Source organism: Caretta caretta, chromosome 5 (assembly GCF_965140235.1).
Source record: "Caretta caretta isolate rCarCar2 chromosome 5, rCarCar1.hap1, whole genome shotgun sequence".
Classification (NCBI taxonomy): domain Eukaryota; kingdom Metazoa; phylum Chordata; order Testudines; family Cheloniidae; genus Caretta; species Caretta caretta.
In genome coordinates this window covers 59,005,662-59,031,288 of record NC_134210.1, presented here as the reverse complement: position 1 = coordinate 59,031,288, position 25,627 = coordinate 59,005,662, and positions in this window count along the sequence as shown.

The following is a 25,627-nucleotide window of genomic DNA, read 5'->3' as shown; positions in this document are numbered from 1 at the left end:
ATTAAATTGGGGTCCACTAAGGAAGCATGGATAGCTGACACTTGTGCTCCGGTGTCCCTCCACGCGGTGACCTTCTTCCCGCCCACACTCACAGTTTCCCTCCGCTCCAAGGGTATCTGGGAGGTATCTGGGCCTGTGGACCTCTGGTGTGATTCCGGTGCAATGAACTGTAATCTGTTGGGGTTCTTGGGGCAGTTGGCCTTTACATGCCCCAGCTCGTTACACTTAAAACATCGTCCAGCTGACGGGTCACTGGGGCGAGGAGGGTTGCTGGAGAACGGGGTGGTGGGATGATAAGGGGTCTGGAGGGTTCTTTGGGAGGTAGGTGGGGCTTTGGGCGGCCCCCGGTAATAGGGTGTGGTCTGGGGTGGTCCCTTCTGGTCTCCGCTCCAACTGCGACCAGTTTTCTTCTTCTCTGCCACCTCCACCCATCTGGCTCCAATCTCTCCTGCCTCAATTACAGTTTTGGGTTTCCCATCTAGGATGTATCTTTCTATTTCCTCAGGAACACCCTCTAAGAATTGTTCCATTTGCATTAGGAAGGGCAAATTTACTGGAGATTCAACACTTGCTCCTGATATCCAGGCATCCCAATGTTTCACAATGTGGTAGGCATGTCGGGTAAATGACATGTCTGGTTTCCACCTTAGGGCTCTGAACCTCCGACGAGACTGCTCGGGTGTTATCCCCATTCTGACTCTCGCCTTGGATTTAAACAGTTCATACTTGTTCATGTGTTCTTTAGGCATTTCAGCTGCCACCTCAGCTAAGGGTCCACTGAGCTGCGGCCTCAGCTCTACCATGTATTGGTCAGTAGAGATGTTGTACCCAAGGCAGGCCCTTTCGAAGTTTTCTAGGAAGGCCTCAGTATCATCGCCTGCCTTGTAGGTGGGGAACTTTCTGGGATGGGAAGTGGTACTTGGAGAAGGATTACTAGGGTTTGTTGGGATATTCTGCTGAGCCTTTATCCTCTCCACCTCCTCCACATGCTTCCTCTCTTTTTCCTTCTCCTCCTCCACATGCTTCCTCTCTTTTTCCTTCTCCTCCTCCACATGCTTCCTTGCCTCCATTTCCCTCTTGTGGGCAGCCTCCTGTACCTCCTTCTCCAGCCGCATGAGTTCTATCTGTCTTTCATGTTCCCTTTGTTTTTCCTCAGCCTGAAATTTGGCTAATTCCAGCTGTAGTCGAGCTGAGGATTTGGTCATTCTAACCTCTCTGTTTTTAACTAACTTTACACCCGAGGTTTAGAAATAAACAAACAAAACTTGGCTGTAAAATTTTGCTGTGCTGGAATAGAATACCTATTCTCTGATAGTGACTGTCAGCCTACAGAAAAAGACAATTCCCTTGTCTCTGCTCTGGGCCCAAATTAAAGCAAAAAACCTCCAACTACTTGGAAACCTGCTTACCCAGCCCAAAGAAAAAGCAAATGGGTATGTCATAAATATAAAGGGAAGGGTAAACCCCTTTGAAATCCCTCCTGGCCAGGGGAAAGCTCCTCTCACCTGTAAAGGGTTAAGAAGCTAAAGGTAACCTCGCTGGCACCTGACCAAAATGACCAATGAGGAGACAAGATACTTTCAAAAGCTGGGAGGAGGGAGAGAAACAAAGGGTCTATGTCTGTCTGTATGCTGCTCTTGCCAGGGACAGAACAGGAATGGAGTCTTAGAACTTTTAGTAAGTAATCTAGCTAGGCATGTGTTAGATTATGATTTCTTTAAATGGCTGAGAAAAGAATTGTGCTGAATAGAATAACTATTTCTGTCTGTGTATCTTTTTTGTAACTTAAGGTTTTGCCTAGAGGGGTTCTCTATGTTTTTGAATCTAATTACCCTGTAAGATATCTACCATCCTGATTTTACAGGGGGATTTCTTTATTTATATTTACTTCTATTTTTTATTAAAAGTCTTCTTGTAAAAAACTGAATGCTTTTTCATTGTTCTCAGATCCCAGGGTTTGGGTCTGTGGTCACCTATGCAAATTGGTGAGGCTTTTTATCCAACATTTCCCAGGAAAGGGGGGGTGCAAGTGTTGGGAGGATTGTTCATTGTTCTTAAGATCCAAGGGTCTGGGTCTGTAGTCACCTAGGCAAATTGGTGAGGCTTTTTACCAAACCTTGTCCAGGAAGTGGGGTGCAAGGTTTTGGGGAAGTATTTTGGGGGGAAAGACGCGTCCAAACAGCTCTTCCCCAGTAACCAGTATTAGTTTGGTGGTGGTAGCGGCCATTCCAAGGATAACGGGTGTAATATTTTGTACCTTGGGAAGTTTTGACCTAAGATGGTAAAGATAAGCTTAGGGGGTTTTTTCATGCAGGTCCCCACATCTGTACCCTAGAGTTCAGAGTGGGGGAGGAACCTTGACATGGTGGCACAGTGGTGGGATTAACCTGAAATCATTTGAGATCCAGTTGAGATTTTTTGAACTAGAAATACAGATTTTAAAAAGGAAATTTTTTTTTCTTTGGAAAGAAAGTCCAGAAAGCAGCTTTGAAACTGAAAGCAGCTTGGTTTCTCTCTGCTTTGTGGCCAAGCAGAGACAAAAGGGGATTATCTTGTGAATTGCAGGTTTTCTTTGCCTGGAGGCAGGGTACTTAACTCCTGCAGGGAAGTCTTCCAACCCAGAGGTTTTTTTTTCTTTTCTTCCTAAAAGTAAATAGGGGGTGTGTGTTCTACCCATTTGCTTTTTCTTTGGGCTGGGTAAGCAGGTTTCCAAGCAGTTGGAGGTTTTTTGCTTTAATTTGGGCCCAGAGCAGAGACAAGGGAATTGTCTTTTTCTGTAGGCTGACAATCACTATCAGAGAATAGGTATTCTATACCAGCACAGCAAAATTTTACAGCCAAGTTTTGTTTGTTTATTTCTAAACCTCGGGTGTAAAGTTAGTAAAAACAGAGAGGTTAGAATGGCAAAATCCGCGGCTCGACTACAGCTCGAATTAGCCAAATTTCAGGCTGAGGAAAGACAAAGGGAACATGAAAGACAGATAGAACTCATGCAGCTGAAGAAGGAACAAGAAATGGAGGCAAGGAAGCATGTGGAGGAGGAGAGGGAAAAAGAGAGGAAGCATGTGGAGGAGATGGAGAGGATAAAGGCCCAGCAGAATATACCAACAAACCCTAGCAATCCTTCTCCAGGTACCACTTCCCATCCCAGAAAGTTCCCCACCTACAAGGCAGGTGATGATACTGAGGCCTTCTTAGAAAACTTCGAAAGGGCCTGCCTTGGGTACAACATCTCTGCTGACCAATACATGGTAGAGCTGAGGCCGCATCTCAGTGGACCCTTAGCTGAGGTGGCAGCTGAAATGCCTAAAGAACACATGAACAAGTATGAACTGTTTAAATCCAAGGCGAGAGTCAGAATGGGGATAACACCCGAGCAGTCTCGTCGGAGGTTCAGAGCCCTAAGGTGAAAACCAGACATGTCATTTACCCGACATGCCTACCACATTGTGAAACATTGGGATGCCTGGATATCAGGAGCAAGTGTTGAATCTCCAGTAAATTTGCCCTTCCTAATGCAAATGGAACAATTCTTAGAGGGTGTTCCTGAGGAAATAGAAAGATACATCCTAGATGGGAAACCCAAAACTGTAATTGAGGCAGGAGAGATTGGAGCCAGATGGGTGGAGGTGGCAGAGAAGAAGAAAACTGGTCGCAGTTGGAGCGGAGACCAGAAGGGACCACCCCAGACCACACCCTATTACCGGGGGCCGCCCAAAGCCCCACCTACCTCCCAAAGAACCCTCCAGACCCCTTATCATCCCACCACCCCGTTCTCCAGCAACCCTCCTCGCCCCAGTGACCCGTCAGCTGGACGATGTTTTAAGTGTAACGAGCTGGGGCATGTAAAGGCCAACTGCCCCAAGAACCCCAACAGATTACAGTTCATTGCACCGGAATCACACCAGAGGTCCACAGGCCCAGATACCTCCCAGATACCCTTGGAGCGGAGGGAAACTGTGAGTGTGGGCGGGAAGAAGGTCACCGCGTGGAGGGACACCGGAGCACAAGTGTCAGCTATCCATGCTTCCTTAGTGGACCCCAATTTAATCAACCCAGAGATCCAAGTGACGATTCAACCCTTCAAGTCCAACTCTTTCAATTTGCCTACAGCCAAGTTGCCTGTCCAGTACAAGGGCTGGTCAGGAATGTGGACTTTTGCAGTCTATGATGATTATCCCATCCCCATGCTGTTGGGGGAAGACTTGGCCAATCATGTGAAGCAGGCCAAGAGGGTGGGAATGGTCACCCGCAGCCAGGCTAAACAAGCCGTGAGGCCTAGCTCTGTTCCGGAAACTTCTATCAGGACCCAGTCAGAGGTGATGGACCTGGACCCCAGGCCAATGTCTGCAACAGCAGTAGTGGATCCAGTCCCAGAGACCCAGACGGAACCAGTCCCAGAACCGGAACCAGCCGAACAACCAACACCAGACCCCGTGTCAGCACTGAATCCAGTACTTGCAACCTCAACAACAGAGGGCCCCACCGAACCTGAACTGGCAGCAGCCGATAACCCTACACAAGAGGCTCAGCCGGAGCCTGAATCCCAACATAGTGCACCAGCGGAGAGCGGTTCACAGTCAACAGAAAAAGCTCCATCCCCTATATCGCTTCCAGAGGGGCCAAGCCTAGGTCCACAATCCCATGAGGAACTGATGTCCCCAGCATCAAGGGAACAGTTCCAGACCGAACAGGAAGCAGATGAAAGCCTCCAGAGAGCTTGGACGGCGGCACGGAGCAACCCACCGCCTCTCAGCTCTTCTAATCGATCCAGGTTTGTTGTAGAAAGAGGACTTTTATACAAGGAAACTCTTTCTGGTGGACACCAGGAAGACTGGCATCCTCAGAGACAGTTGGTAGTTCCAACTAAATACCGGGCCAAGCTCTTGAGCTTAGCCCATGATCACCCTAGTGGCCATGCTGGGGTGAACAGGACCAAAGACCGTTTGGGGGGGTCATTCCACTGGGAGGGAATGGGCAAGGATGTTTCTACCTATGTCCAGTCTTGTGAGGTGTGCCAAAGAGTGGGAAAACCCCAAGACCAGGTCAAAGCCCCTCTCCAGCCACTCCCCATCATTGAAGTTCCATTTCAGCGAGTAGCTGTGGATATTCTGGGTCCTTTTCCGAAAAAGACACCCAGAGGAAAGCAGTACATACTGACTTTCATGGATTTTGCCACCCGATGGCCGGAAGCAGTAGCTCTAAGCAACACCAGGGCTAAAAGTGTGTGCCAGGCACTAGCAGACATTTTTGCCAGGGTAGGTTGGCCCTCCGACATCCTCACCGATGCAGGGACTAATTTCCTGGCAGGAACTATGAAAAACCTTTGGGAAGCTCATGGGGTAAATCACTTGGTTGCCACTCCTTACCATCATCAAACAAATGGCATGGTGGAGAAGTTTAATGGAACTTTGGGGGCCATGATACGTAAATTCGTAAATGAGCACTCCAATGATTGGGACCTAGTGTTGCAGCAGTTGCTCTTTGCCTACAGAGCTGTACCACATCCCAGTTTAGGGTTTTCCCCATTTGAACTTGTATATGGCCGTGAGGTTAAGGGGCCATTGCAGTTGGTGAAGCAGCAATGGGAGGGATTTACACCTTCTCCAGGAACTAACATTCTGGACTTTGTAACCAACCTACAAAACACCCCCGAACCTCTTTAGCCCTTGCTAGAGAAAACTTACAGGATGCTCAAAAAGAACAAAAAGCCTGGTATGATAAACATGCCAGAGTGCGTTCCTTCAAAGTAGGAGACCAGGTCATGGTCTTAAGGGCGCTCCAGGCCCATAAAATGGAAGCATCGTGGGAAGGGCCATTCACGGTCCAGGAGCGCCTGGGAGCTGTTAATTATCTCATAGCATTCCCCACATCCAACCGAAAGCCTAAGGTGTACCATATTAATTCTCTAAAGCCCTTTTATTCCAGAGAATTAAAGGTTTGTCAGTTTACAGCCCAGGGAGGAGACGACGCTGAGTGGCCTGAAGGTGTTTACTACGAAGGGAAATGTGCTGGTGGTGTGGAAGAGGTGAACCTCTCCATGACCCTTGGGCGTATGCAGCGACAGCAGATCCAGGAGCTGTGCACTAGCTACGCGCCAACGTTCTCAGCCACCCCAGGACTGACTGAACGGGCATACCACTCCATTGACACAGGTAATGCTCACCCAATTAGGGTCCAACCTTACCGGGTGTCTCCTCAAGCTAAAACTGCTATAGAACGGGAGATCCAGGATATGTTACAGATGGGGGTAATCCGCCCCTCTGAAAGTGCATGGGCATCTCCAGTGGTTCTAGTTCCCAAACCAGATGGGGAAATACGTTTTTGCGTGGACTACCGTAAGATAAATGCTGTAACTCGCCCAGACAACTATCCCATGCCACGCACAGATGAACTATTAGAGAAACTGGGACGGGCCCAGTTCATCTCTACCTTGGACTTAACCAAGGGGTACTGGCAGGTACCGCTAGACGAATCTGCCAAGGAAAGGTCAGCCTTCATCACACATCTCGGGCTGTATGAATTTAATGTACTCCCTTTCAGGCTGCGAAATGCACCCGCCACTTTCCAAAGACTTGTAGATGGTCTCCTAGCGGGATTAGGAGAATATGCAGTCGCCTACCTTGACGATGTGGCCATATTTTCGGATTCCTGGGCAGACCACCTGGAACATCTACAAAAAGTCCTTGAGCGCATAAGGGAGGCAGGACTAACTGTTAAGGCTAAGAAGTGTCAAATAGGCCTAAACAGAGTGACTTACCTTGGACACCAGGTGGGTCAAGGAACTATCAGCCCCCTACAGGCCAAAGTGGATGCTATCCAAAAGTGGCCTGTCCCAAAGTCAAAGAAACAGGTTCAATCCTTCTTAGGCTTGGCTGGTTATTACAGACGATTTGTACCGCACTACAGCCAAATCGCTGCCCCACTGACAGACCTAACCAAAAAGAAACAGCCAAATGCTGTTCAGTGGACCGGAAAGTGTCAGAAGGCCTTTCACAAGCTTAAAGCGACACTCATGTCTGACCCTGTACTAAGGGCCCCAGACTTTGACAAACCGTTCCTAGTAACCACAGATGCGTCCGAGCGTGGTGTGGGAGCAGTTTTAATGCAGAAAGGACCTGATCAAGAATTCCACCCTGTAGTGTTTCTCAGCAAAAAACTGTCTGAGAGGGAAAGCAACTGGTCAGTCACTGAAAAAGAATGTTACGCCATTGTCTACGCTCTGGAAAAGCTACGCCCATATGTTTGGGGACGGCGTTTCCACCTGCAAACCGACCATGCTGCACTGAAGTGGCTTCACACCGTCAAGGAAACTAACAAAAAACTTCTTCGGTGGAGTTTAGCTCTCCAAGATTTTGATTTCGACGTCCAACACATCTCAGGAGCTTCTAACAAAGTGGCTGATGCACTCTCCCGTGAAAGTTTCCCAGAATCAACTGGTTAAAATCGTCCTTGAGATGTGGAAAATATTGTTAGTCTTTATGTACTTGGTAGTATATTTAGAGATGCATGTGTCTTATTAACTCTGTTTTTCCTAGAGCTCCAGGAAGAAATCCCAGCCAGTGTTTCACCCTAGCTGAGATTTGGGGGGCGTGTCATAAATATAAAGGGAAGGGTAAACCCCTTTGAAATCCCTCCTGGCCAGGGGAAAGCTCCTCTCACCTGTAAAGGGTTAAGAAGCTAAAGGTAACCTCGCTGGCACCTGACCAAAATGACCAATGAGGAGACAAGATACTTTCAAAAGCTGGGAAGAGGGAGAGAAACAAAGGGTCTGGGTCTGTCTGTGTGCTGCTCTTGCCAGGGACAGAACAGGAATGGAGTCTTAGAACTTTTAGTAAGTAATCTAGCTAGGTATGTGTTAGATTATGATTTCTTTAAATGGCTGAGAAAAGAATTGTGCTGAATAGAATAACTATTTCTGTCTGTGTACTTTTTTTGTAACTTAAGGTTTTGCCTAGAGGGGTTCTCTATGTTTTGAATCTAATTACCCTGTAAGATATCTACCATCCTGATTTTACAGGGGGGATTTCTTTATTTCTATTTACTGCTATTTTTTATTAAAAGTCTTCTTTTAAAAAACTGAATGCTTTTTCATTGTTCTCAGATCCAAGGGTTTGGGTCTGTGGTCACCTATGCAAATTGGTGAGGCTTTTTATCCAACATTTCCCAGGAGAGGGGGGGGGGGTGCAAGTGTTGGGAGGATTGTTCATTGTTCTTAAGATCCCAGGGTCTGGGTCTGTAGTCACCTAGGCAAATTGGTGAGGCTTTTTACCAAACCTTGTCCAGGAAGTGGGGTGCAAGGTTTTGGGGAAGTATTTTGGGGGGAAAGACGCGTCCAAACAGCTCTTCCCCAGTAACCAGTATTAGTTTGGTGGTGGTAGCGGCCAGTCCAAGGACAACGGGGGGAATATTTTGTACCTTGGGGAAGTTTTGACCTAAGCTGGTAAAGATAAGCTTAGGGGGTTTTTTCATGCAGGTCCCCACATCTGTACCCTAGAGTTCAGAGTGGGGGAGGAACCTTGACAGGGTAGAACACACACCCCCTATTTACTTTTAGGAAGAAAAGAAAAAAAAACCTCTGGGTTGGAAGACTGTGAATTTCCCTGCAGGAGTTAAGTACCCTGCCTCCAGGCAAAGAAAACCTGTAATTCACAAGATAATCCCCTTTTGTCTCTGCTTGGCCACAGTTTCAGCTTTCAGTTTCAACTGCTCTCTGGACTTCCTTTCCAAAGGAAAAAAAAATGTCCTTTTTAAAATCTGTATTTCTAGTTCAAAAAATCTCAACTGGATCTCAAAATGATTTCAGGTTAATCCCACCACTATGCCACCATGTCAAGGTTCCTCCCCCACTCTGAACTCTAGGGTACAGATGTGGGGACCTGCATGAAAAACCTCCTAAGCTTATCTTTACCAGCTTAGGTCAAAACTTCCCCAAGGTACAAAATATTCCCCCCGTTGTCCTTGGACTGGCCGCTACCACCACCAAACTAATACTGGTTACTGGGGAAGAGCTGTTTGGACGCGTCTTTTCCCCCAAAATACTTCCCAAAACCCTGCACCCCACTTCCTGGACAAGGTTTGGTAAAAAGCCTCACCAATTTGCCTAGGTGACTACAGACCCAGACCCTTGGATCTTAAGAACAATGAACAATCCTCCCAACACTTGCACCCCCCCTTTCCTGGGAAATGTTGGATAAAAAGCCTCACCAATTTGCATAGGTGACCACAGACCCAAACCCTGGGATCTGAGAACAATGAAAAAGCATTCAGTTTTTTACAAGAAGACTTTTAATAAAAAATAGAAGTAAATATAAATAAAGAAATCCCCCTGTAAAATCAGGATGGTAGATATCTTACAGGGTAATTAGATTCAAAAACATAGAGAACCCCTCTAGGCAAAACCTTAAGTTACAAAAAAGATACACAGACAGAAATAGTTATTCTATTCAGCACAATTCTTTTCTCAGCCATTTAAAGAAATCATAATCTAACACATGCCTAGCTAGATTACTTACTAAAAGTTCTAAGACTCCATTCCTGTTCTGTCCCTGGCAAGAGCAGCATACAGACAGACATAGACCCTTTGTTTCTCTCCCTCCTCCCAGCTTTTGAAAGTATCTTGTCTCCTCATTGGTCATTTTGGTCAGGTGCCAGCGAGGTTACCTTTAGCTTCTTAACCCTTTACAGGTGAGAGGAGCTTTCCCCTGGCCAGGAGGGATTTCAAAGGGGTTTACCCTTCCCTTTATATTTATGACATGCCCGTACTCACGGCTCCATGAAGGAGCAGCCAACCAATACACCCGGTCGGCCATGGGACCAAGATAGAATATAGGCTGGCCCACCAGGGTTCCTTACCTTCAACAGGTAGCAATAGGTCCCGCCACTCAGTATTGGTGTGGGACACAAGGGTGAGGAAATGGAAAGTATGGAGCACGAGCATATACAGATGTGCCTTTGGCACAATCCAAAAGCAAACTGGCTGCAGGTCACACAGCCGGCTCGAGATGTGTGGGTGGGATGACCAAGGGATGTGGGCCATGTGGAACTTCCTCATGCCACAGGGAACATTCTGGGACGCATTCTGCCTTGCAAACCATCCCAATACACACAGTTCATCCCTGCTGCTATGCTTCTTTACAAGCCAACCCATTGCTGCACCTTCTTTCTGGTCCTCCCCACCTTTCATACCCTTTATACATCTCTATAAGGACAAGGCAGAAATTGGACCTTCAGTTGTAAGGGCCTGATTCTCCACTGATTTACTTGAATGGGGAGAAACTCCATTAGCATCAATTATTTTATTAGTATTCTGGGAGCACCAAGAGGCCCAGTCAGGATTAGAGCCCATTGTGCTAACAAAAAGTACAAGGTGGTCTCTAACCCAAAGACCTTAGGCCCAGATCCACAAGGGATACTGATTTAGGTGCCACTGTGATCCATAAAACTCCCCTTGGCTGCCACCTAACTCTGTAGGTGCCAAAATTAATTTGATGCCTAAATTTTGGCTGTAAATGTTTCCTAACGGCCTATGTTTCTGCCTCTGGGCACATGCACTTCTGCCTCACTCCAGGTGTCCAGGTGCTTAAGCCTCAGCACAGTCGTCAAACCAAGTGAAACGGTAGGTGGGGGAACTCCTATCTCACCTGTGGGGCCGACTCCAGCAGGAATGCTCAGAACAAGCCTGCTGGATTGGGCTCTATTCAGAAACCAGGAGGAGGAAGGACTCTGGGTCTCCCATGTGGGTACTCTAACCACCAGGCTACAGAGTCATTCTCACACTCTCTTTGGCCCAATGACTCCTAAGTATTTATCAACAGTAAAACACTTCAGCAGGAGAGACTGAGGAAGTCAGAATATCCTGCAGCTCAATGGTTAGAGCACTCTTCTGAGAGTTGTGAGAGACACCTGTTCAAATCCTTTCTCCCCCTCAGGCAGAGGCCTCCCACATCCTAAGTGAGTGCTCTAACCATTGGGCTAAAAGATGCAAGGGACACCACCTCCTTCTCTCCCATTTCTTGCAAGAACAGCTGAGGCATCTAAGCCATCTAACTCCCTGAGATAGGTGGGATTTAGGACACACTCCTCTTGTTGGCATCTTCCTTTAACTGCCTTAGGCAGCTCCCTGCCTAGCGTGCTGACTTTTGTGGATCCCATTCTTAGGCACCAGTTTCTCCCCATGTATTCCATTGGGAGGTTAGATGCCTAACCCAAGCTTTGTGGATACCACTGATTTTGGGCAAAGCTCAAAGTCTGCAGCTCGGAGTTGTAACAATAAGTCCATTTGTGTATTCAGGCCTTACAGTCTAAAGTTTGGTGTTACATCAGCAAACAACAAGAATAAATGTCTTCATTTGCATTTCCATAATGCCAAGCACAGACAGCATTCAATAAATAATAATCATGTATTTGAAATCATTTTTTAAAATAAAAACCAATGTAAATATCATGAGCATTAAGGGAGTTATTTGCAGGTAGTAAAATGCAGGGATGTGCATGAGTTCTATACGTCAAGCAAGTTTATAATCCACCTGTTGGCAGTCAGTGCCAAGAAAGCATGGTGAATATAACAAGTCTGATTCTCCAGGGCATTTGGGCTGCTTTACCTTAACAGAGATATGCAAAGCCTTACAGTTGTTTTGCTGGTATAGCAGGATTTCCCCAGGTTACGGGGGATTATTAAACGATGGAGAAGCACCTCCTCTGCCACCCTAGGCTTCCTCAGGCCACAACTGAGGCTGTTGTAAGGAAAAAGTGAGTGTGGGTGGGGTTGCCCTGTACACCAACGTGAAACCAGCCACTGAGGCTGTTGGCAGCCAGTGTAAATTAGAACAGCCTGAAGATGCTGAAGAACAGCCTGAAGAACAGCCCCAGAACCAAGAATGCAGTGACATTAAACCTCATTAGCAGCCACCTCCAGTAGCTCCTCAAATACACCCACTGCTCCTCAGCCACAACCCAATGTCTACCCCCATAAACTAAAACATGCTCATTTCAACAAGAAAATATGCTGCCACATTGCTTTGCTGCGCCTCGGAGAAGGGGTAGTTACAATAGTAAAGCTATGATATAACAAGGAACAGCAGTGAGGAAATTGCTGCTAGGGAGAAAGAGGCAAATTCTACACAGGGTATAAATCTGGTAGATGACACAGGTTACAAATCTAGTCTTATTTTTAATTAACTGGTGCTATGGAAAAGATCACCTTGGCTCATTTTGTATATTTCTTTTTGAACAGTCACTAGACTGCTGCCTGAACACCAAGAGCCAGTCTTTCCTCATGTAACTGCACAGAAGGCAGCAAAGCTACCCCAGTATTAAACATTACCCCTAATGTTGTGTATATGTAAGTTTTGGTCCAGTGTCAAGACAGCTGCATGAGATGTAAGTTAAAACGTTATGTGCCTTCCCCTGAATGATATAAAATAAACTAAGACAGCTAAGCCATCAGATTTCTTTGGAAACTAATCTAGTAGAGTACACTGACCAAACTTCAAGGGGGAAAATATGGCAGGAGGATGTGTATACACAGATTCAGAGTGAGTTCCTTAGGATTTGTGAAGGATAGGGAACAAAGAGAAACAAAATAAGATGAAAACTACCAAATAGGGTAAATACCATTCTTTCAGACAATATCTAAGTATTGTTACAGCTTTCACTTGACCCTATCAGAACTACATCTTTACAAACTATTTCCTAAACTAGTGTGTATTTCTTTATACCAATAGTCAAATTTACACTTGTGGATATTCAGAAATAATCTGCCACAAATTACTTCTTGAAATGTTAAAGAGTAGAATGAAAGTAGTTAATAAAAGTATGCTCGTCCAAACAAGTTTTCCCTTTTTGACAAAGGAAGGGTAACTAACCACTGGAACAATTTACCAAGGGTTGTGGTGGATTCTCTATGACTGGACATGTTTAAATCAAGACGGAATGATTTTTAAACCTATGCTCTAGTTCAAACAGGTTAATTCAGGGAAGTCCCATGGCCTGTGCTATGCAGGAAGTCAGACTCGGTTACAATGGTCCCTTCTGGCCTTACAATCCATCGTCTGTGAAATGGTCCTTTACTACTAATAAAGCATTTCTGTAGAAATAATTCACTTAGTTCCTAGGTAAGCCACAGGCATCAAAATAAAAAAATATTTAAGGGCACAGGGCCCAATCATTCATTGCACAGAGCACCTCAAGCCAGTGAAGTCAACAGGCCTTGAGCACTTTCAGTACTTTTCAGGATCAAGCCTATACTGAATACATTTTCAGCTCAGACGATCTCACTTCCTTGTTTATTGTATATATTGATTTGCTAGTTCTGTTTTATTGTGTAAATATTAGGAATATTTTGTATCTGAAGTACACTGAATCAGCCACCAGATGGCACAAAATACCAGTTGACAAGCTACATGACAACTTCTGGCATAGCTGACTATAAGCAGTATTCGTTTTGAATAAATAAAATATTTTCTTTCCCATGGAAAATATACGTCTATCAAAAGGTCCATCTAGCCCAGTGCCCTGCCTTCCAACAGTGGCCAATGCCAGGTGTCCCAGAGGGAATGAACAGAACAGGTAATCATCAACCCATTCCCAGCTTCTGGCAAACAGAGGCTAGGGACACCATCCCTGCCCATCCTGGCTAATAGCCATTGATGGACCTATCCTCCATTAATTTATCTAGTTCTTTTTTGAACCCTGTTATAGTCTTGGCCTTCACAACATCCTCTGGCAAGGAGTTCCAGAGGTTGACTGTGCGTTGTGTGAAAAAATATTTCTGTTGGTTTTAAACCTGCTGCCTATTAATTTCATTTGGTGACCCTTAGTTCTTGTGTTATGAGGAGTAAATAACACTTCCTTATTTACTTTCTCCACATCAGTCATGATTTTATAGACCTCTATCATATTCCCCCTTAGTCGTCCATTTTCCAAGCTGAAAAGTCCCAGTCTTTTTAATCTCTCCTCGTATGGCAGCCGTTCCATACCCCTAATCATTTTTGTTGCCCTTTTCTGAACCTTTTCCAAGTCCAATATATCTTTTTTGAGATGGGGAGACCACATCTGTATGCAGTATTCAAGATGTGGGTGTACTATGGATTTATATAGAGGCAATATGATATTTTCTGTATTATTATCTATCCCTTTCTTAATGATTCCCAACATTCTGTTCACTTTTTTGACTGCCACTGCACATTGAGTGGATGTTTCAGAGAACTATCCACAATGACTCCAAGATCTCTTTCTTGAGTGGTAACAGCTAATTTAGACCCCATCATTTTATACGTATACTTGGGATGATGTTTTGCAATGTGCATTACTTTGCATTTATCAACATTGAATTTCATCTGCCAGTCACCCAGTTTTGAGAGATCCTTTTGTAGCTCTTCGCAGTCTGCCTGGGACTTAACTATCTTGAGTAGTTTTGTACCATCTGCACATTTTGCCACCTCACTGCTTACCACTTTTCCCAGATCATTTATGAATATGTTAAATAGGACTGGGCCCAGTACAGAACCCTGGGGGACACCACTATTTACCTCTCTCCATTCTGAAAACTGACCATTTATTCCTACCCTTTGTTTCCTATCTTTTAACCAGTTAACAATCCATGAGAGAACCTTCCCTTTTATCCCATGACTGCTTACTTGGTTTAATAGCCACTGGTGAGGGACCTTGTCAAAGGCTTTCTGAAAATCTAGATACACTATATCCACTGGATCCCCCTTGTCCACATGTTTGCTGACCCCCTCAAAGAATTCTAGTAGATTGGGGAGGCCTGATTTCCCCTTACAAAAACCATGTTGACTAGTCCCCAACAAATTAAGTTCATCTATGTGTCAAACTTCAGATGTTCATCACACTGCATAAAGCACTAGTGGATTGTGGTCATATACTACAGTGACAGGCACAGTATAAGGACCTATATTGTAGTAATAGAGACCCATAAGAGGAGAGTCAATAATATTAGATACCTATAAAATAAATAAATATTGAATCTGCAGATACCTACCTTAATAACCACATGACCTTACTGCAGTAACCATTGTATTTCATCATTCCATTCCCTCCTTAGATTTTAATTACCACCGTATGTTGCATATCATAAATAGTGAGATTGCCAGGATTTCAGGGGAAGAACTATATCTTTCCATCTGCACTGTCAATAAGCACCACTTTAGATGCTTTCAAAATAATAAAGTAAGTGCATGAAGTCAGGACTATGTCTTGTAATTTTATCTCCTTTACACTATCTCTTCACTGTTATTAATATCTACTAGTCAATGAACTGTAAGTACTGTTAGTTTGTCATAGACACAATTATTTTTTCCCTAGATAGCAACAGAGACTTCGCTATTTCATGCCCTTCTCCTTCTCGGATATGTAATGATTTTACTCATGTTTGCACACGAAGACTTAAAAACTCAAAGAACACAGCACACTGTGTATCTGAAACTTAACTGAGTTTAAAAAGCTATTCTAGTAAGTTAGAAAATATATAGAAGTTTCGCACACCCAGTATCTCATACACAAAAGACACCTACGAAGCTTGATTCCTAGAAAGGAGTGCACTGTTCCCTGAGTGGAAATGGAACAGTCACAAGTGATTCACTCTAAAATAATTAGAGGCAGATCCTCAGCCAATGTAAATTATCCAATGGAGCAACGACAATTTATACCAGCCGAGGATCTGCCATTAGAACTTTTTGTTCTTCAGCAACATTTACTGTAAGCATTTCATGGTATTTTATCATTCAAGATTGGTTTGTTAATGAAGTCACTGTCTCAGTCCAAATATTATTTTCTTTGTGATGCTGGGATGGACAATATGCTGAGCTGCTAAAATGTTTATCACAGTAACTGGGATCTTTTCCTTTTTCTATGTCTAAGTTCATTTAGAACATTTGGTCACCTACCTGTACTTTAGGTCTTCACCCTAAATTAGAGTGGGGCGTTCTTCCTTATAAAAATAAAAAATAATTCATAGAAAACCTCTCCTCTGCAATAACAGAAGCCATTAGAAGGCCCACTTATATTAATTTAGATGGAATATATGGGCCCAAAGAGTCAAAGGTGTTAACATAATCTAGTCACTAACTGACATTAAACCATTTAAGCAAGGTTTGGGGTTTGGTATACAGAGACCTCAGCCTGCTTAGTATCATGGCAAACACATCATTAAAAATCCTTTTAGCCTTTGATTAATGATACAGATGAGGGAAAAACAATTAAAGCATTTCAAATTTAAAATATTAAATTATAAATAAAGTTTTCATTTTAACATTCCTTTTTCCCTTTCTCTCCAGCTTTAGAGTCTTTAGAAAGAAAAAAAACCCCATGTTTGACAGTCTCTTAGTGGATAATATCTATCTTTTTCAGGAAAAGAGAAGAAGTTAGTTAAGATGGGCTGGAGCAATGTTGTTATTACTGTTAAAGATCAATCCCACTTCCTAGATGACAAAACAAGAGGAGCACACATGAAAGGGAAGAACAGCAATGATAGAAAATGCAGCTTCTGTTTCTGATGTTGACTCTCACAACCTCAGTGCTGGAAAAACATAGGCACAGCATATGGTCTTTCAGCCACTTTGAGATCTGACAAACTCTTATCAGTGTTGAGCTATTTAGGGCATTACATTTAGCTGCCTCTTTCTGTGAAAGGCTTACAGTCTTGGCTGACTAAGCCAGACTCTTATTAGACAGGTGAAAAAAAGGAGAGGGATAGGAAAGACAAGAAATAAGGTGGGGAAGGAAAGCACACAAAGGGAGGGGGTATGACAAAGTCTCAAATCCCAGGTGGTAATCAGGATTTAGCCAAAGCCAGTGGAGGTGGTGGCGTCATCTGGCTCCCTGTCTCTGACCCGGTCTGGTCAGGACATCTTTCAGAACTAAGATGAATGTAGTCCAGGATTTCAGGGGATGGTGGAGGTGGCAGTCAACATGGTGAAGCTCACTCCTCCCCTTTTCTCATCTTTCAGTCAACCAGCATTGCGATTGTTGGCAGACAGCTATTTCTTCTACTAATTTTTTCCAAAAGTTTTTTTTTTAAAGAACTCCAAAAGGGAGAGTCAGCAGAAGAGTCCATCATCTTTTTATTGTCCACCAATAGGCCTAACTTCTGACACACCAGTTTTTGTTTACTAACCATAATCTTAACACAGTGCTTGAATGGTCCAGTTCAGTCCAATAAAACCCTTTCTATTTAAATTAATTCAGTCTTTCTGTCTCCTTCTTACATCTTTTCTTAAACAATTTTATATAGCAGGTCGTTGTCACTATTTATGAACTTTCACTTACTTTTTACAGCTGATGTTGGAATTTGGATACATTTGTAGTTTAGATTATTACAAAAGACCACCAGCACAGCAGCTCGTCAGCAAGATCTACATTATCATTTGAGGCAGAATTCTTCTTTTGCATATAATGGAAATTGTCTCTGATAATCTGCTTTTTCCTATACCCACAGAATTCTCTCTGATGCACCTGAGAGACCACTACATATCAGGAGAGTCGTATATCAGAGTTCAGATCCTCTCTGCCGAAGAATTTTATCCTTAATAAATAAAAGAATATGGGCAGTTTGGTGACTGATCTTTCCATAAATCAGCCTGTCAGCATTTTTTATATTTGCATGTTTTATAATCTTTGAATGTTAGGTTTTATTATTAAAATGCATTTGGGTGGATCTTTTTCCAGAAACATCAATAGCAATTTCAACGATAGAGAACTAGTAGCAACTCCATAGGTTATACTGTAGCAGGCCATGTTTTCCCCTCACTGATTAATTTAGGCACCGAAATTGCAATAATTCCAATCTATAGTTGAAGAATGAGTGAACACCCACAACAGCAGAGAACTGCAAGTATAGCTCAGTCTCTGTGTAACATACTATAGATCCCTTTGCCAGACTACTGAGGATTTTTCCTTTTGAGCATTTCTTGAAAAGCTTAGTAACAAATATGATTACTGATCCAATGTTCAGACAATGTAACTATATCAAATCATATGCCCCATTCCATCAGTGGGCATATTTAGCAACAATTTATAATTAGACTAAAACAATATGTGGACAAGACGTTATTTTAGATTTAGTCACAGAGGTGTCAAAATATAGTATTTAATATTATGTTAGCCACGATGGTCCTTTTAAACAAGCCATTTCAATTAAGAAGTATGTTAGCTCCTGTCTTCAGTGTGAAAATGATTTTTAAGTGTCTCCAGTGTGTCAACAGAAACAACAATTATCAGTCTCAGCAGAGCACCATTTGCAAACCTGCTCAGCTAAATCCTTTCTGAATAGCATTTTTGCCATCCTGTTGGAGAACATTCTTCTTGTTCAGACCTCCATAGTGTGCAAGGTTAATTAGTGTCAGGCAATCCTGCCCATTTATTAATCACCTGTCGGAGTAAGTTATCCTTTTTAACTCCAATTTTAGGGGACATTTTACCTCAGCAGAAACTGCTCTTAAGGTATTAGACTGTTGCACTAGACGGAATTTACAAATGTCACTCATTAATAAAGTTATAGCATGCAATAGTCACAAAGCACTAGGTTCTGATAGTCTCTCACACATTGACTTGTACCATACTATACTGGTGGTCTCACTGAAGTCAACAGGATTAACTGGAGTAGGATACCGGAGTAGGGTGAGTCAGGGTATCAAGATCTGGCCCAAAGCTTTCCATCTGTTCACTAGAGTTCATTTCATCGTTTCAGAAGGGAAAAAAATTAAAGCAGGATGACCTCTAAGTATCACTACTAGGATCAGTACATGACTTAACATGGGTCACTGTTAAGCTCATATCATTTTGGACATTCACTATCCCTACACTTATTCAATTAAACTATTTATCTGACTGAAAAGTGATCTTTCTGACTTCAGATTAATTATTCACGATAAGCTTTATCCTACAAGATTCTGGAAAAGCATGAGTCATTAGAGGATGACTGAACATAATGTAGTCCAGTGTCCCTACCTGGGAGGCAAGAGACGCAGGGTACAGTCCCCTGCTCTAATCACTCTTCCAGTATTTATCAAGAGTGCAACAGATTCAACAGAAGAGACTGAGGGAGCCTCACCGTAGATAATCCCATAGCTCAGCAGTTAAAGAACTCTCCTGAGAGGTGGGATTATCTGCACAAATTCTTTGTCCCCCTTGGGCAGAGAGAAGGGGAGATGAACCTCTCTCACATCCTGGGAGATGTGCTCTAACCACTAAGCTAAAAATTCTAAGGTGGGTGCCACCACTTCCTCCTCTTCTTGCCCCCACACCCTGGTTTGAGTGGGACATGATCCAGTAGGCACCCTTTGAGCATGCCTACCAGATCAGGTCCCATATGTGACTTAGGCAGCCGGATGCCTGTCTTCCCCTGGTTCATGGATCTCCCTGGGTTTATCCGGAAGATAGCGTCCAGACGCCTAGAGGGAGTTAGCAGTGCACATGGCCAGAGGCAGAAACATAGGCACCTCGGAAACTTTTACCCTGAAAAGGTTAGGCACTGAGTGAGTTTAGGCACTTACAGCGTTCAGTGGGAATTTTGTGGATCACACTGGAGTCCAAACAGAGACTTAGGTGTATAAAACTGGGACTTAGGCATCTACGTCTGTGATTTAGGAGCCTAAGTATTTTAGAGCAGTGGTCTCCAAAGTGGGGTGCGCAAGACGATCGATGGGGGGGCGCAGCAGGAGGAGCGCCCCCGGAGCAAAAGGACGTCGCGGCAGGACCAGCACCGCCAGAGTGAAGAAAAAAAAAAGGGGGGGGGGGCGGCCCTGAGTCCTCCGGCCCGTGGAGAAGCAGAGGCAGCAGCGCAGCCAGCGGCCGGAGAGAAGCGGCACTTTCCCCTTCAAAGCCGGCCGGAGAGAAGCGGCGCTTTGAAGGGGAAAGCGCGGCTTCTCTCCGGCCGCTGGCTGCGCGGCTGCCCCTGCTCCTCCTGAGTCCCCCGGCCGGTGCTCGCAGGGCCGCGTTCCGAAAGGGGCTTTAGAGCAGCAGGCCAGGGCCCCGGGGCCCCCTTAGCCCAGGGCCCTGAAGCCCCTAAAGCCCCTGCGTTCCGGGGGGCCCTGCCTGCCGGGGGTGGGGGAGCAGCTCCCAGAATCGCGGCCCCCAGAATCGTGGCCATGGGGGTGGTGCTGCGCTGTGCAGAGCCACCTGCACACCCCCTGCACCAAACAGGAGCTGCCCCAGGTAAGTGCTCTGCACCGCCTGCCTGCCCCAGCCCTGAGCCTCCTCCCGCACCCCCACCCTGAGCGCCCTCCTGCACCCTAACTCCCTCCCAGACCCCGCACCCCACCCTGAGCGCCCGCTGTATCACAAAGTGTGAAACCAAGATTTTCAAAAATAATAAAGCATATTCCATCACATTGCTCTCACTAAAAATATTAATAATAATTTTTTAGTGAGAGCAAAAAGGTTTTTTGTACCGTTAATAAATAAAATAAAAATTATTTTTAAAATATTGTTTATTTCATCTTTATCTCGTTTTTTAATTTCTATTTTTGTGTATGTTTTATAATTTACATAATATATTTGTACAGTAGTACATGTATATAATTTATACATATACATATATTGGGGGTGCGTGCTCAAAAAAAATTTACCGATGGGGTGCGTGATCAAAAAAGTATGGAGACGACTGCTTTAGTGAATCACAGCCATTGTGCTCAAAACATAGCATGACCACTGAATAGCTGACTGTGAGACAGAATGTTTCCTGGTGTAATTACTGACATTAATCTGTATGAAAAAACCCCAGAGTGCCAGTGTTGTACCAATAAAATAAAAACCAGCAGGATCTTATTAAAGGGAAAAAGGCAAAATACCACATTTATTGTGAATACAGAAAGAATCATAGTAAGCAGTTAGTTCTAGTTATAACATTCCATTCAATCTCATATTTATTCACACATTCATTCATACAAACACACACACACACAGGTTCTGCAAGGTTGTTATCATAGTTACCAGCCTTAGAGTTGCTCATGCCAAGCCACTGGCCAGGTGGCCTGGACATGAGGAGGGAGCAGGGCCTTGTCAGATGCTCATCTGATGCTCCTGGAAGTTGGTTTGCAGAATCAGACCCCAAAGTTCTCACTTTTTAGAGTCTATTTTTATAGGAATTTCTTCCTATGCCAGTCTATAGAATTGCTTCATCATGCTGTTGCTGAATCAATCAGCAGATAGCACATTCCTGACGGCTCCAAGATGTTATCTTGTTCTTTGGTTCTCCCATTCTTGAGGCTGTTGGGTGGATTCCAGTCTGCCCTCCGGGTGGGTTCCTCTGGTTATTTCCACTTGACGCCTTCTTCAGCCAATGGACACTGGATTCTTAGGCTGGCACCTCCCTGATCATTCAGTTATTATCCACACCAAGCATCCATCCACATACATCCTCTATCTCTATTTTAATCACAATTGTTAATACAACAAAAGGGTGGGGAGTCTCTGGGTGCTGTTTCTGTTGTTAGAGTATTGCTTTGAGTCTCTCTCTCTCTGTGAATTGCTTTGAGAACAGACTCTGTCTTAGAATGTACTAACACAATTAGCAGCTTGCAAGATTCATACATAGAGGGAGAGAAACAGTACCAAAAACCAAGAGACCTCTTAATTAGTAATACCCTGGAATTTAAACTCTGGGGAATCAAACTCATTTGTGATTTTAATACAGAACTTCTTTAATATGATCCAACACCAGCAGCATGCCCAAGGTACTTCATCTCAGTCTCAGAGGCAAGCACTCTAGGTGCTTCAGCAGCTAGGCCTGGCTGGTGATAGCCCTGATGGGTCCTAATAAACACACGCAGACACATGATTAAGGGAAAGGTTTTTACTAGGGCTAGCAGTAAAGGTTGCAAATACCCTAGGTGCAGAGACTTAAACAGTTACAGTTCAAAGTGAGCAGCAGCAGTTCTTGTTTGGGTCCCTAACAGTCCAGCTGAGTATTGGGGCTCTTCAGGCCTAGTGTCTGGGCACCCTCTCCAGTCCAGTCTCTATTCAAGCAAATAAGCATTTGTAGATTTCCAAACCAGGCTCAGTCAGTGTCTCCCACTGGGGACCCTTACCACCGGTTCCCTGCCCAGCCACTGCTGATCCCCCATGAGCCCACAAAGCTGCACCCATCTGGGATGTCTGGCAGTCACTGCTTGTTCCACATGCAGCTCTGTTCACTGTTCCCGGGGCTTCTCGCTCCAGCTCCCTGCTGCCGTGCAGCTTCACCACTGCCAGACAGAGTCTGGCCACTTCCTGGTTCAGGAGTCAGGCCTTTCCCCTTACCTGTCCAGGGCAAGGGGAAAGAGAAGTGCAGTGGGGAGAGGGTGATGGGAAACGTAGTCCCTGCATAGCCAGGAGGAAGGGGATGTACCATGGAGAGGAGGCTGAAGGAATTGTAATCCCTTGCTTTGCAGATCCATCACATAGCAATCTCTGAAGCATTTCTGTCAATGTCTCGTGTAGCTGCCCCTCCTCTTTACTTTCGTCTAGCTCTTAAACACATTGGCAGTAGGAGTAACTGAAAATCCTAAAAATAGCTGCTACCCTCACCATTTGCATTCACCAGATTACCCTATACAGCTATGACCCTGAACTGTTCTGTGTCTTCCCCCTTGTCTCAGCACCAGGTTCCAGTACAAAGTCAATTAATCCTATCACACCCACTTCTGTTCCTCCTCAACCATTTTGGTTTCAGTGTGGGTGGAAAGGTTTGCTTACGTTGCTGAGCACTCTGTATGTTTCTGCACGCTATGTTGAAGTCTCTCTGCTGAGCACACAGTGAGTGCTGAGTGCCAGGGCTTTAGTTCTCCATATTTGTTTCAGCAGCACTCAAGAGCGGGACTGAGATCTATATCAATTTTGTTAAGTCCTCTTTTTAGGGAGTCAAAAATCAGTAGCAAGGGCAACAGTTTACTGATTGTGTGTGTGTGTGTGTGTGTGTGTGTGTGTTTTGTTTTATTTTGTTTTTTTGTGAATTGTGTTATTAGCTGAATCCAACAAGCTTATGTAAACTATTGTCTAGCACTCATTTCAGGTTGCATTAGGATGCCTATGGCAATTACCTTTAAAAAACTGACTGCAAAACTTATATAAAGCTACTTTCCTCCTAAAAATGCTGCCTTCCTAGAATATGCTATTTATAGAGTGGAAATCCTATTTCGATTTAACAGCATATGGAGCATTATAAATCTTCCCCTTTCCTGTATGTCTTGATACAGAGAAATAGGAAGAAAGATATGAGTGCTATCTGGTGAATCAGACAAAAAGGAAGGGGGGAGAAAAATACATTCCACAAAACCATTTAAAACTATTTTGCAACAGATGTTTTGATATCTGAATATCTTTCCAACTGAATTCTGATAACGAATCTGGTCTCCCTTTACTGCTTGTTGGGAAAGGGCATAGAGTGAGTGGCAGAAAGACTAAGGAGTATGCGCGCGTGAGTGTACACACACACACTCTCTCTCTCTCTCTCTTTCTCTCTCTCTAGCAGACTGACTGGAAAAGGGGGCCAAATATTGAAAGAGGACCCGTGGGGAAGAGACAAGAGCTGACAGTTGAAAAAGCAGTTGAAAGCAGCAGCAGTGAGAGAGAATGAAGGAGTCAGCTCTTAGAGGCAGTGAGAAAGAAAAAGGACCCTGGAGCTGAGTCCTGCCTCACCAGAAAGAGCACAGAAACAGGTTTCTCAGTGATGTTACACAACATATTCTGGCTCTGAAATGCCTTCAGTACAGTTTTTGCAGCTTAGTCACCCTCTGAGATCATCCAGATTTTATAATTCAGCCTTTCCTCCTGTCCTTATGTAAGGAGTTCTAGCAAATGTTCAAAGAAACATAGGTGCTGAGAAGGAAAAGCAATCCTATTTTCTCCATGGGAATTTTTTATTTTCTTCTCTTACTCATTCCACAGACCCTGGGCCAGGGATTCTGGCCCTTCAACTAATGTCAAAGGCTCTAAACTATGCTGGCTCAGTGGCTGTGGAGCACCAAGTGTGGAAGGGATAGATTTGCTCCCCTTCTCTGCCACCTGACCCTCCTCTTCCCCTCTCAGTCTCCCCTCCACCCTAGCAGCCTGACCACCTGTCCACCCCCAGCCCATAAACCCCTACACCTATCCCCTCCAAAATTGAATGAATGGTGTGATGACCTGGAATGCAGGATTGCATTGCCACTCAGGTTTGGCGCAGCCAAAAAGTGGTCAGGCCATGGCCTGGGTGGCCCCCCAGCTCCACGGCCTATGTACTGGCTTGCAATGGCCCCCAAGAGGCTATAGCACTCATGGGGATTTCCATCCAAAGAAGTATACCAAATATACCACTGCCATAATAGCTCTTTGGGGACTAAAACTATGCTGAGGATAGGGGAGACACAAAACCAGCCCCAGGATCAAGAAGATACAAATAGTTCTTTTGAGGTACCCTCCCTCGTCAGCTACTCCCAATATCCACTGAGGGCAGGTGAAGTTTCACCCCTCTGTATTGAATCCTCAGTGCTCTCATGTCACCTACACACATATTCATTTTTGCTTTCTTTTAATTGATTGTGAATTCCTTTCTAAATGCCTTTTGGCCTTTAGTTACAGAATGTAGTTGCCTCAGATCAAAACTAACACAGGGTACAAATCCAAACAAGGGTTGTGGAGCTTGTGCATCTTGTGCTTTCTTGCTATGAATATTCGAGAAATTAGTTTATTAGCAGGAATGCTGGCTGAAACTTTAAACAAATATTGGGGGATGCTCATGGAAAACAAATTTTAAATTAATTTTCTATGGACATAGTACCAGAAACTTGACTGTGGCCCTGACTCAGCCGTCTATCATTATCCATCAAAGCATGTATTTTAAAGTTTAAGCAAATGCTTAAGTCACATAGACCATAACTTTAAGCATATGCTTAAGTGCTTTGCTCAGTAGGGATAGCTGTAAATTTGTGTTAAGCTCCTTTTCTAAATTGAGGGTCTCTAAGAGTTATTTTATCAAATCAGGAATGGAAACAATCACACAGCTTGAATTTTATTTTTTAAGACATAATAGGAATGAGCTTCATACTAGAATTATTCTAAGTAATTATTCAGCAAGGACTAGATCCACAAAGGGATTTAAGCACCTAACTGCCACTTTAGGCACCTAAATTCAAAATTTAGATCCTCAAAGCCTCTTCTGAGCTGCCACCTATCTCTGTAGGTGCCTAAAGTCCATAGGCTTGTACATTTCCACTGGTATAGCCCCTTAGGAACCTAAATTTCAGCCAATGGGCACATGCAAAACCACCTAAATCCTGATGCCTGGAGTTTAGCTCACTCCTAAACTCTGGCGGGATTCACAAACTAGGTGTTCCCTCAGCTCTCTCTCTCCTGCAGAACCAAATCTGGTAGGCACACTCTAAGAAAACCTACAGGACCAGGCCTCACACAAAACACAGCTGGAGGAGGCAATTCCCTCCACCAATAACTTGTCTCCTGGTGGTTAGACAACTCACCAAGAAGGTGGGAGACTAAGGCACAAATCCCTGCTCCATCTGCTGTGCTGCACACATTTGAACTCTGCTCTCCCATTTCTCAATAAATATCCCAATCACTGGGCTATTGGATATTCTGGGGCAGGACTCTTTCAAGTTCTCCCGTAGTAGCTCTTCTGCTTTGTATGATATAC